This window comes from Rhyacophila brunnea, unplaced genomic scaffold (assembly GCF_057557595.1).
Source record: "Rhyacophila brunnea isolate RB1 unplaced genomic scaffold, BYU_Rbru_1.0 scaffold_13, whole genome shotgun sequence".
Taxonomy (NCBI): Eukaryota; Metazoa; Arthropoda; class Insecta; order Trichoptera; family Rhyacophilidae; genus Rhyacophila; species Rhyacophila brunnea.
The window spans coordinates 4,734,302-4,745,247 of NW_028232785.1; the positions used below are offsets into that span (position 1 = coordinate 4,734,302).

Consider the following 10,946-nt stretch of genomic DNA (forward strand, 5'->3'; position numbering starts at 1 on the left):
ATTCCTTGCACACAGATCTTTGCCAAAAAGTGTAATAATTAGTAATATTATGCTCTCTCATATTATAAAATCATTGTATAACTTGACAACTGATGCAGATAGACTTAAAATTATCAAAGTAAAAGAAGGGAAAACTGAAATTCAACATTCATCGTAAAAACATATATTTATTGAAATACTTAAAACTAGGTACCAACCTGTATCTATTAACAATAATTATTAATCCCAGTGGTACGTATGTAACTGGGTAGTCGTCTTAAAAAAATCATGAAATATACGATATAAAATTAAATCAATTTTCTGTTGGCACATAAGTGAAGGGTAAGCGAAAAGAATAATCATCGTCACATTAATTCAGTTTAAGAGAAAAAACTTAAACTGGTTATAATATGTATATTATCTGCTAAACTAAAATTAAAAGTTATCTCACATGTTAAATTAATATTAATTACATTCACAATTCACTACAGTTAAATATAGTATTGAAAAAAATAAATTACATAATATATACTTACAATAATATTTACCTAGTCAAATGTTTGTAATAATGATCTATCTTTTGAATATCAATGTTTTCTTTCGGAGGTCAGTGTTTGGACAATGATTTTTATAATTTATTTCTAATAATGCCATTAAATGCCGTGTCCACACTGGCAACCTCATTAAATTTCACGATAATTATCAAAATTTGTTTGACCAAAAATTATTTTAATCGAAATTTAATGAGGTTGCCAGTTTCTTTTCTGTGGTTACCAGCAACTTGTTGCCAATGTGGACGGTCTCTAATAGCTTACAAAGTTCTCCACTACATGGCATCATTAACTCTTTTTGCGGAAAATGTCCGTCTGCGTACCCTTCAAGTAGTGTTGGAAAGGTAATATAAACTTTATGTAGTTACCAAAAGAAGTCAATTTTAAAACTCATAACTCTCTAAGATATTTCTCTCCCATCTCCGATTAAAGTGGTATCAAACAATAACCAAAAGTGATCATATAAAATAATAATTCTGATCTTTTACATAACCAGAATGTCTTTTACATCATTACACTTTAAAATACAAATGAATTAGGTAGTGAAGTAGTAGAACCTAAGTTATCTGGAATAGGTAGGGATGAATATAGAGACCGCATGATAAAAAACATAATGAAAACTCAATTTTACTTCCGGAATAAACATTTTCCTAATCATTCGATTTGTTTCATACCTTTTTTCATAATCATACAAAACTGACAACGTTCAATTGTAATAATTATAAATTCGATCTGAGATCCTCAACACATATTCATCAGATATAATTTTGCCAATAAAATAAAACAATTTCATCATTATGAGGTATCTACCGCTGCACGGCGTCATAAGTCCATCTCTTCCTACGATCGGTGGGTAGGTACCCACGACCTCCGTCGAAATCAAGCACAGTGTTAACATCATCACACAATTAATATTTAAAATATACTACTTAAATTTAGGCACAACTTAAAAAAACACTTATGATATAATAACCGACAATTAATCTATTACTATTTAAAAAGAACAAACATTCATTATCATGTGACAATCGAATAATATAATGTCACAACAGTGGGGCCATACAAGTAAAACATAATATTACGATGTGTCCAGCGGCGGCTCCTCTAATACCATCCAAGTGCTACGCACTGCCTGCATTTTTGAAGACATCACTCAACTTTTCATTGTTATTCATATGTGTATCACACACTTCGCGAAGTAGAACATGTAGTAGTATTATGAACAATACTCCGTTCATGTGCGCAAAGCGATTGCGATCCAAATGGATTTTCAGTTTGCACAGGATTACAATGAGGCCATTATATACTTCTTAAACGGTAGTCCAATGTTCCTGTGGTAGCGTTTTGTGTAGCATTTTTTACACACTTTATGATCGGCAAACGAAATTAGGACTCTAGAAACAAAAACGCCATTTTCTGTTTTATAACAATGTTGGCGAGTTAATTTTTAACAATTTCACATTTAAGATTTAATGAATCGCCAAACTTTTATGAAAATACAAACTGCCGCATTTATTTCTAAACCACTCAAATCCATTCAATATAATAAAAAAAAAACACAGCAGCACTACATGAGTAGTAGGTCGTAGCTGAATAATAAATAAGAACGATAATATAAGAGAAACATACTTTTAATGACATATAAATACATCAGAAATAAATCTGAGTTCGAAGGAACGCTGATTTACAATATAAATATTACCCACGCAATGTTTGTTCATTTTATAATTTAACATAAATTAATAATAATGTGAAATTTAAGAAATAAACATACTGCTATGCTCTATTAACAAAGTGACCCAGCGTACGTCTACGTTTTTACGACGGTTCATATTTGGCTGACGCATTCATTATTCGGAGCGTAAAGCCGTAAACTGTGACATTTATTTTTCTTTATTGATATTAAATCATTCTGTTTAAAAAAAAATTAACAAATAGAATAAATAAACAAAGACATATTTAATTTACCTTCTGAGAAGCTCGACGTTTCAGTCATTATACACTAAGATATTATCTTAGCTTATTGACACGGCAGCCTTCGGTGATTAAGGTAATCATGAAGAGACGCTTTGCGACCTTAACGTGGCTAGAACAAGTGTTTCCGATGCCGCCAAAGAGTGTGACACTTCGTACAGCACAGCCTCAAGGGTTCCGTTACCATGGCCGCCCCTCCCTTACCCTGCAGCGATGCTATAAAAGCGACCTACGTGCTGCAGGTCTGACATGGCGGGAGGCGCAAGAGTTGGCGTTGGACCGAGGGAAGTGGTGCGAACTTGTGCTTGCCCTATGCTCTAATGCTGGATATAGAAGGTAAACCATTGCGCACTATCAGAAATTGCTATTATGAAGACCACCGGCCGCCACTAGATGTGTCCCAATGTTTTTAAAATGTGCTTTTGGTCACACGATGAAAAATGATAGATAACTCAAATAATGACATTTACATCGTATTATTATAAATAAAAATAATGCTGGATAATTTTCTAAATAATGGTAAGTATATAATATTCCTACGACAATTAATGCACTACATTTTTTTATTGGCTCTAAATTTCTTGCTAACGCTATTAAATAATATAATGTCTTAACTAATGACTTATAACATATGAATAAGATTAATTAATACGATTGAAAAGGGTCAGCGTGACACTATTTTGTGAATTGTGTTGGTACGAAATTGTTAACATATTGCATATTAACATTCAATATGATTTCAATGTATTATTACGAACGCGAGTCGTTTTGTGTTTTTTTAGTATACCAAAAGAGTAATTACATCGGCCACATTTGAATGGCTTTTCACCAGAATGAGTCATTTTGTATATTTTCAAGCACAAGAATGTATGCAAGAGTATTCACACTGGTCACATTTAAAAGGCTAATCACCAGAATGAGTCATTTTGTGTTTTTTCATTGCACCGGATCGTATACAAGAGTAATCACACTGGTCACAATTAAAAGGTTTTTCACCAGAATGAGTCATTTTGTGTATTTTCAACGTACTGGATGTTCTACAACAGTAATCACAATGGTCACAATTAAATGGCTTTTCACCAGAATGGGTCATTTTGTGTATTTTCATCGCAACGGATGTTCTACAACAGTAATCACAATGGTCACAATTAAATGGCTTTTCACTAGAATGGGTCATTTTGTGTATTTTCATCGCACAGGCTGTTCTACAACAGTAATCACAATGGTCACATTTAAATGGATTTTCACCAGAATGTCTCATTTTATGTAATTTCAACTTACTAGATGTTCTACAAGAGTATTCGCAATGGTCACAATTAAATGGCTTTTCACCAGAATGGGTCATTTTGTGTAGTTTCATATCACTAGATCTTATACAAGAGTATTTACACTGGTCACATTTAAATGGCTTATCATCAGAATGGGTCATTTTGTGTATTTTCATATCAACAGATCGTATACATGAATAATTACACTTGTCACATTTAAATGGCTTATCACCAGAATGAGCCATTTTGTGTATTTTCATCGCAGCGGATTGTACACAAGAGTAATTACACTGGTCACATTTAAAAGGTTTTTCACCAGAATGAGTCATTATGTGTATTTTCATCGCACTGGATGTTCTACAACAGTAATCACAATGGTCACAATTAAATGGCTTTTCACCAAAATGGGTCATTTTGTGAATTTTCATCGCACGGGATGTTCTACAACAGTAGACACAACGGTCACAATTAAATGGCTTTTCACCAGAATGGATCATTTTGTGTATTTTCAACGTACCGGATGTTCTACAACAGTAATCACAATGGTTACATTTAAATGGCTTTTCACCAGAATGTGTCATTTTATGTAATTTCAACTTACTAGATGTTTTACAAGAGTATTCGCAATGGTCACAATTGAATGGCTTTTCAGCAGAATGAGTCATTTTGTGTATTGTCATTGCATCGGAATGTATACAAGAGAAATTACATTGATCACATTTAAATGGTTTTTCACCAGAATGAGTCATATTGTGCCTTTTCATCACACCGGATATTATACATGATAATTTCTGATGAGTGCCACTGACTATATTAGTAATCGTTTCATACACGCCCAATTCTTTTTTAATGTCTTGGTAGTCAATCTGTATTTCATCGTATGGCTCTTGTACTTCTCTCTCTGGCAATCCGAGACTACCGGAATAGGTCACGGCAGTGGTTGCAGAAATCAACTAAAAGAATGTTACGTATCGCATTAACTTAAAGGTATACGACATAGTTATAACAGAGAATAATATTTATAAAAAAAACCACACACCTTAAAAATACGTAGGAATCTTGAGACACAGGGATGTATCCGTAAGACCTAAAGATAGCACTTATGCGGAATCGGGCTGCATAATGTATTTATTCGACCTTATGGGGTTTTATAATAAAACATCACCCTCCCATTTATGTTTATCAAAGAATCCTAAACCTAGGTAAACATATTCGCGCTGACGATAATTATACACATTTATTAGTACCTAGCAGACTAGTACGTTTTCCTTACTAGGTATATCATTTAAAATTTATAAAAATTATTGTGTAGATAATTAGTTTACTGCTGTGCATTCTAAATAAGAGCAGCCGGGCTGAGGATTCTATGTTTGCTTTAGGGTTTTGCATCAGCGACATACGCTTTGTTAAAACCAATTTCTACAAATTAGTATCCGATTTATCAATGGGTGAAACTTTTAAAGGGTTTCGGGAAAAAACAATGAGTTTTTTGGTTTAAAAAAATATATTTTTTGAGGCACATTCTACTATCGGTTTAGGTATGCTATACCCAAAGAGCGGTGTTCTTCTATTACAGGTTGTTTCCAAGCCTGTAGTGAACAAATTCCATATAACCAGCGAGCTTGAGGGGAAAGTGAAAACCTATGAAGCAAATGTACCTAGCCACCCGGTGGATACACTGTCAAGGACACTCGATAGAAATGAATTGGGTTTTAATGAAAATAGTATTCAGCTTATATTGTTTTCATAATTCAATAGTTCAAGATCTGCGCGATAAATAACAGTTGGACATAGGCACGCATTAGTTATCTCGCACCCAATATTACCCAGTTGTGGGATCTTTTTTATTATTAAGCTCCGAAGTCTCAATTGAGTCTTATTCAGCTTTATAACATACACTATTAATACATATTATTACAATAATTACTCATACAATTATTACAATACAAATTTACAGGAGAAGAAAAAAGAACAAAAACAGTTTAAACTTGTAGGCCACACTCACTCAGAAACATTTGGACACACTGAAACGCCTTGATATTCGGCCGATCCAAAAATATCGTGAGATCCAGTGGCAATTGGTACTTTCGTTAACTTACATTTTTAAGAACCCGCTGTCTCTAAATACGTTATATTTTCACTTTTAGTTATACGCATATACTTTAAAAACCTACCCGTAAATACATAGTTATATACGATTAATGTAGATTGCTTTAAATGAAAAGAGTGGATTGTATACTTGGTTTTCTGGATTGCATTCAGAATAAGAGCAACTAGGTTGAGGATTCTCATAATTGCTTTGGTGTACATTCTCTAGAACAATCTCACTTTTCAAGTCAACCCGCTCGTATATCAGTACGTACATGAATTGTTCAAGTTTCTTAGAATATTGTAAACCTACCTCATCTACTGGTTTGCATGCCGAATAAAAGCAACCAGATTTTGGATCTTCATGAATGCTTTGGTTTCTAGTGACGTCAACATACTGCTCTTTAAAATCAACTCCCTGCAAATAAATATCAGATTGTTAAGTGGCGTTCATAAATAAAACAACATTAAAGGTTAGTGCTTGGCAACCTAGATGTAACTCCCTACCCTTAGCATCCATCATTCATCATGCATCATCATCATTACCATCACAATCATTCCACTAATTAATTACAGTCCACTATGTAAAACGCGACCATATATATTTCATACAATTCCGAGGTGTTTAAATTAACGAATATAAAGTAAGTAAAGGTAGCAATAACACAATGGAAATGGAACATACCTGTGAATAGTTATTGAAAATTGACGAAATCGAGCGTTCACCAAACTCTTGGAAGGCTTGTGCTCGAAGGAGGGCCACTTCATCATAAGTCAGAGATACGTCATGCATACACTTGTGGTAGGTCAGAATCTTTTTTGAAGAGAAAAATGCACAACACACGTTGCATACAAAATTATTGCGATAAAAGGAATCTCTTGTCAATTTTAAACATATTTCTTTATCGGGAGAATTCACTATTTTTTGCTTAATGTCATGTTCGTGTATTGTAATTGCATTGTACGGCTTTTCGGCTTGTATATTAGGAATTTCGTGGGCTCTGGGCTGAAAAAATGAAGAGAATGTTCCTTAAATTATTTTATTATTAATATTCTACATTTTAATAGTAACACATCCTACCGACGAGCCTACCTATCTTGAATGATCAACTTAGCTTTCCTAATAGCCCATTGCTATATCCTATAATACTATGGTTTATTTACGATATACGACCATTATGTATGTAGGTGTGTGGATACAGGTATGGATACGTGTGTTTACAAATATATATAAGGTAGGTTTATTTTTTGATTTGTAATAGATCAAAAATATTATTATAAAAAAGTAAGTATCATGTAAGAATATTATTGAAAATTAATTGTTAAGCCGATAACTTTTAATTTAAAGACTTATATGATAGATATATTAACTCGATAGTTAACTCCATTAATTCCCAATACGTTACCATTGTTCCCAAAATAGACGATTTTACACCACTTGACTGCAGTATTTTTATTGTTTATAATTACTAATGATCTATTATTAGGTTTTGACGATTTATTAGTCATTTTATCGATATATAATTGCGCTACCTATAATATAAGTCGGCCATCGTTGGGTGCTATGGAGCAGTGCTTTTAAATGTGCAGCATTTAAAATAAAAATGTATCCGACAATTAAATTTGTGTCCTCGTAGACAACGTGCTGTAGCAGGTTAGAATTTTATGATACTCATCTCATGTTGATATTCAGTCAATGTGTTGCTGTTTTAGAGACAAGTGTGGTATTGAATTAATTTTAGATACTGGCAAAAATGATTATTTGTCGGAAATTGCGATGCATGTGCGGGCCTTTGTTTCACCTGTAGTCACTGCATGAAGAAACATGCAAGGAGTGAAAGTAGTACTGAATGTCGCATGGATAACAACTTAGACGTAGGTAGGTATATCCAGTGTACATGAGATTCATAAAGACCCGAACCATGGCAGTATAAAACCATAGCAACCACAAAGTTTACGTAGTACCTACAAAACATACAACACTGTCAAGTGGTTCGTTTTGTTTTTATTAATAAAACATCGGCTTTCATTTATTCACTTTGAAGAATCGGAACGGTTGGTTGTTTTTCATCTGAGCACTTTACCAAATGGCGTTGAATTGTTTAAAGTGCATTTTTCGACAATGGATCCATTTAAAGTAGGTAGCACTCTCTCACAACTTATTTTATCACTCCTCCTTTGCTATCTGAATATTTTACGCAGTAGGCACCTATTGTTAAAGAACCTACTTCAATAATAGGTGTGTTTTACGAATAGTACTTATACTTAATAGGTATTGATATTATATTCCTCTTAATTGCAGAAAAAACAAGGAAAATCTAAAAATTATTGAGCAGGTGCCTATGCAAATTGTTTTATTATTTCTATGGTACCTACTGGTGACAGCTAAAAATATCAAAATATTCGAATGTTTTACAGTTCATTCCGTCACTATAATCATTCCACCCCATCACACGATCAGTACTTATTACTTAAAATAAAAGTACTTACCCGATTCACTTGTTCCGAATAAGAACCCTGTTGCGGATCTTCATAAATGTCTTCAGTAAGCTCAGTCTTGATGTCAATTAGCTGAGAATCTGTCTTCAATGATATTATTGTTGGGTCTGAAACAATATGCTGAAAAACAAAACATTATGTTACAAAATCAAGAATATTTTTAAGAAGACCGACAATACGTGTGAATCTCGACCACACACGTGAGGACACACACTCAGCTCTTACACTCTGCAATGAGGACATGTGGGTCTATTCAATACTTATCGACAGCTAGAGTGATAAAGTGAAAAATATTATCAAACTTAGGGTAGGTAGGTTTGCAACAATTACAACCAACGTATTGTAATTGTTACAATAAGTGCTATACTTTGATACAAACCGACCCTAAGTTTGATAATATTTATCACTTTATCGGTCGATAAGTATAGAATAGACCCAATAGTGTGTATATCGTTATCTATCGCCAAACTTCAATAAAAACGAGTATTTTAAAATATAATGACAACAAGCATATTTCAAACAATACTAATCTACGATAATCTCCTATATATTATTATCCTAAGAGATTTTGGAAAATACACCAACAGCTCATTTAAGCGACATTTTATTGTTATTTTTACATCTTCACTTCGAATTGTGCGCTACCGAATTATCTACCGATTGAATTGACCAAATTTGAGAAATATCCGATGATTTTCCAGAAACGTGACGTTTATAACCGATATTTTCTCATATAGCGTATACAATTCGCCATACTTCTTTCAACGCACAACAGAATGACGTCTTCGTCGCTTAAGACCTTCTAATCCTTTATTTGACAAACGAATTCGATTATTTTTATTCAAATATCGTAATGTAGGCATTGGCGCACTTTTTTCCGGTGAAAAAACCATAATCCTGGTACAATTCACTACGTATAATATCTTTTGACAGGAGAGTGCGCCACTGTCCGCCATTACATAGATAACATGATATTCCAAATTTGATTTTTTTAAATACTTCTTTGTGGCTGTTACGCACTATTTTTTTTTATTGAATAATTACCTAGGCTACTAATTTCCATAGATCACAATATAGGCATATTAAACTAACAAAGTTGCCATTGCAAACAATGAAAGAAATTAATACGAATTGTTATAGTTATCAAAATGAGTCATATTGTATAATATCTACCTATTTTTATCGTCCCTATCATCATCAATCTTGACCTATCCACTGCTAGATGAAGGCCTCCTCAGCCTTATTCGACTCCTTACTTACACATGAATTGTTATATTTATCAAAATCAGTGATATTATATTATTATCTACCTATCTATATATAATTCCATTATTATCACGAGTTTCAATAAATCCACTGCTGGATGAAGGCCTCTCTACGTTAATTGTATTATTGACAGTATTGAATGTCTTATGTTATTTATCTACATATTCATATCGTCATCATAATCATCATCATCATCAACCAGGATCAATCCACTGCTGGATGAAGAGTTCCGCAACCTGATTCTACTACTATTGGTTTAACGAATTTGTGATATTATACATATTTCTATCCATCTTATCATCATCGACTTGAACCAATCCACTGCTGGATAATGGCCTCCCTAGCCCGAATCTACTTTTTTCTGTCATATGAATTGCTGTATTTATCAAAATCGGTGATACTATATTTATCTACATATTCATATTGTCATCATCATCATCATCAACAACCAGGATCAATCCTCTGCTTAATAAAGACATCCATAGACTTATTCTACTCCTCGTAGGTGTTCTCGTATGTATGAATTTCTGTAGTTATCAAAATCGGTTATATTATATTTATCTACTTATTCATATCGTCCTCATCATCATCACATCGATCTAAACCAATACACTGCTTAATAAAGACCTCCCTAGCCTGGTTTTACTCCGTTATGTCATATGAATCCCTGTATTTATAAAAATCGGTGATATTATATATTTTATCTGCATATTTATATCATCATCAGCATCATCAACCAGGATTAATCCACTGCTTAATAAAGACCTCCCTAGCCTGATTCTACTCCTTTCTGTCATATGAATTTCTGTATTTATCAAAATCGGTGATATTATATTTATCTACATATTCATATCGTTATTATCATCATCATCATCATCGACCTGAACCAATCCACTGCTTATTAAAGACCTCCCTAGCTTGATTCTACTTTTTTATGTCATATGAATTGCTGTATTTATCAAAATCGGTGATATTATATTTATCTACATATTCATATCGTCAACATCATCATCATCATCATCATCATCGACCTTAACCAATCCACTGCTTAATAAAGACCTTGCTAGCCTGATTCTACTCCTTTCTGTCATATGAATTTCTGTATTTATCAAAATCAATGATATCATATTTATTTACATATTCATATCGTCATCATCATCATCATCGACCTGAACCAATCCACTGCTTAATAAAGACCTCCTTAGCCTGATTCTACTCAATTCTGTGATATAAATTTCTGAATTTATCAAAATCGGTGATATTACATTTATCTACATATTCATATCGTCATCATCATCAACCAGGATCAATCCACTGCTGG

At 33.2% G+C, this 10,946-nt stretch overlaps 1 long non-coding RNA gene across 1 annotated transcript; it reads right to left on the minus strand.

The window, feature by feature from the left end:
• Positions 1–558: 558 nt before the first annotated feature.
• LOC147076217 (uncharacterized) lies at positions 559–8,433 on the minus strand. Its single transcript, XR_015069569.1, has 4 exons — positions 8,351–8,433; positions 6,546–6,866; positions 6,174–6,278; positions 559–4,725 (listed from the first exon to the last, which is right to left on the minus strand). It is a non-coding gene; the product is annotated as an uncharacterized LOC147076217 (long non-coding RNA).
• Between the last annotated feature and the right edge of the window lie 2,513 nt (positions 8,434–10,946).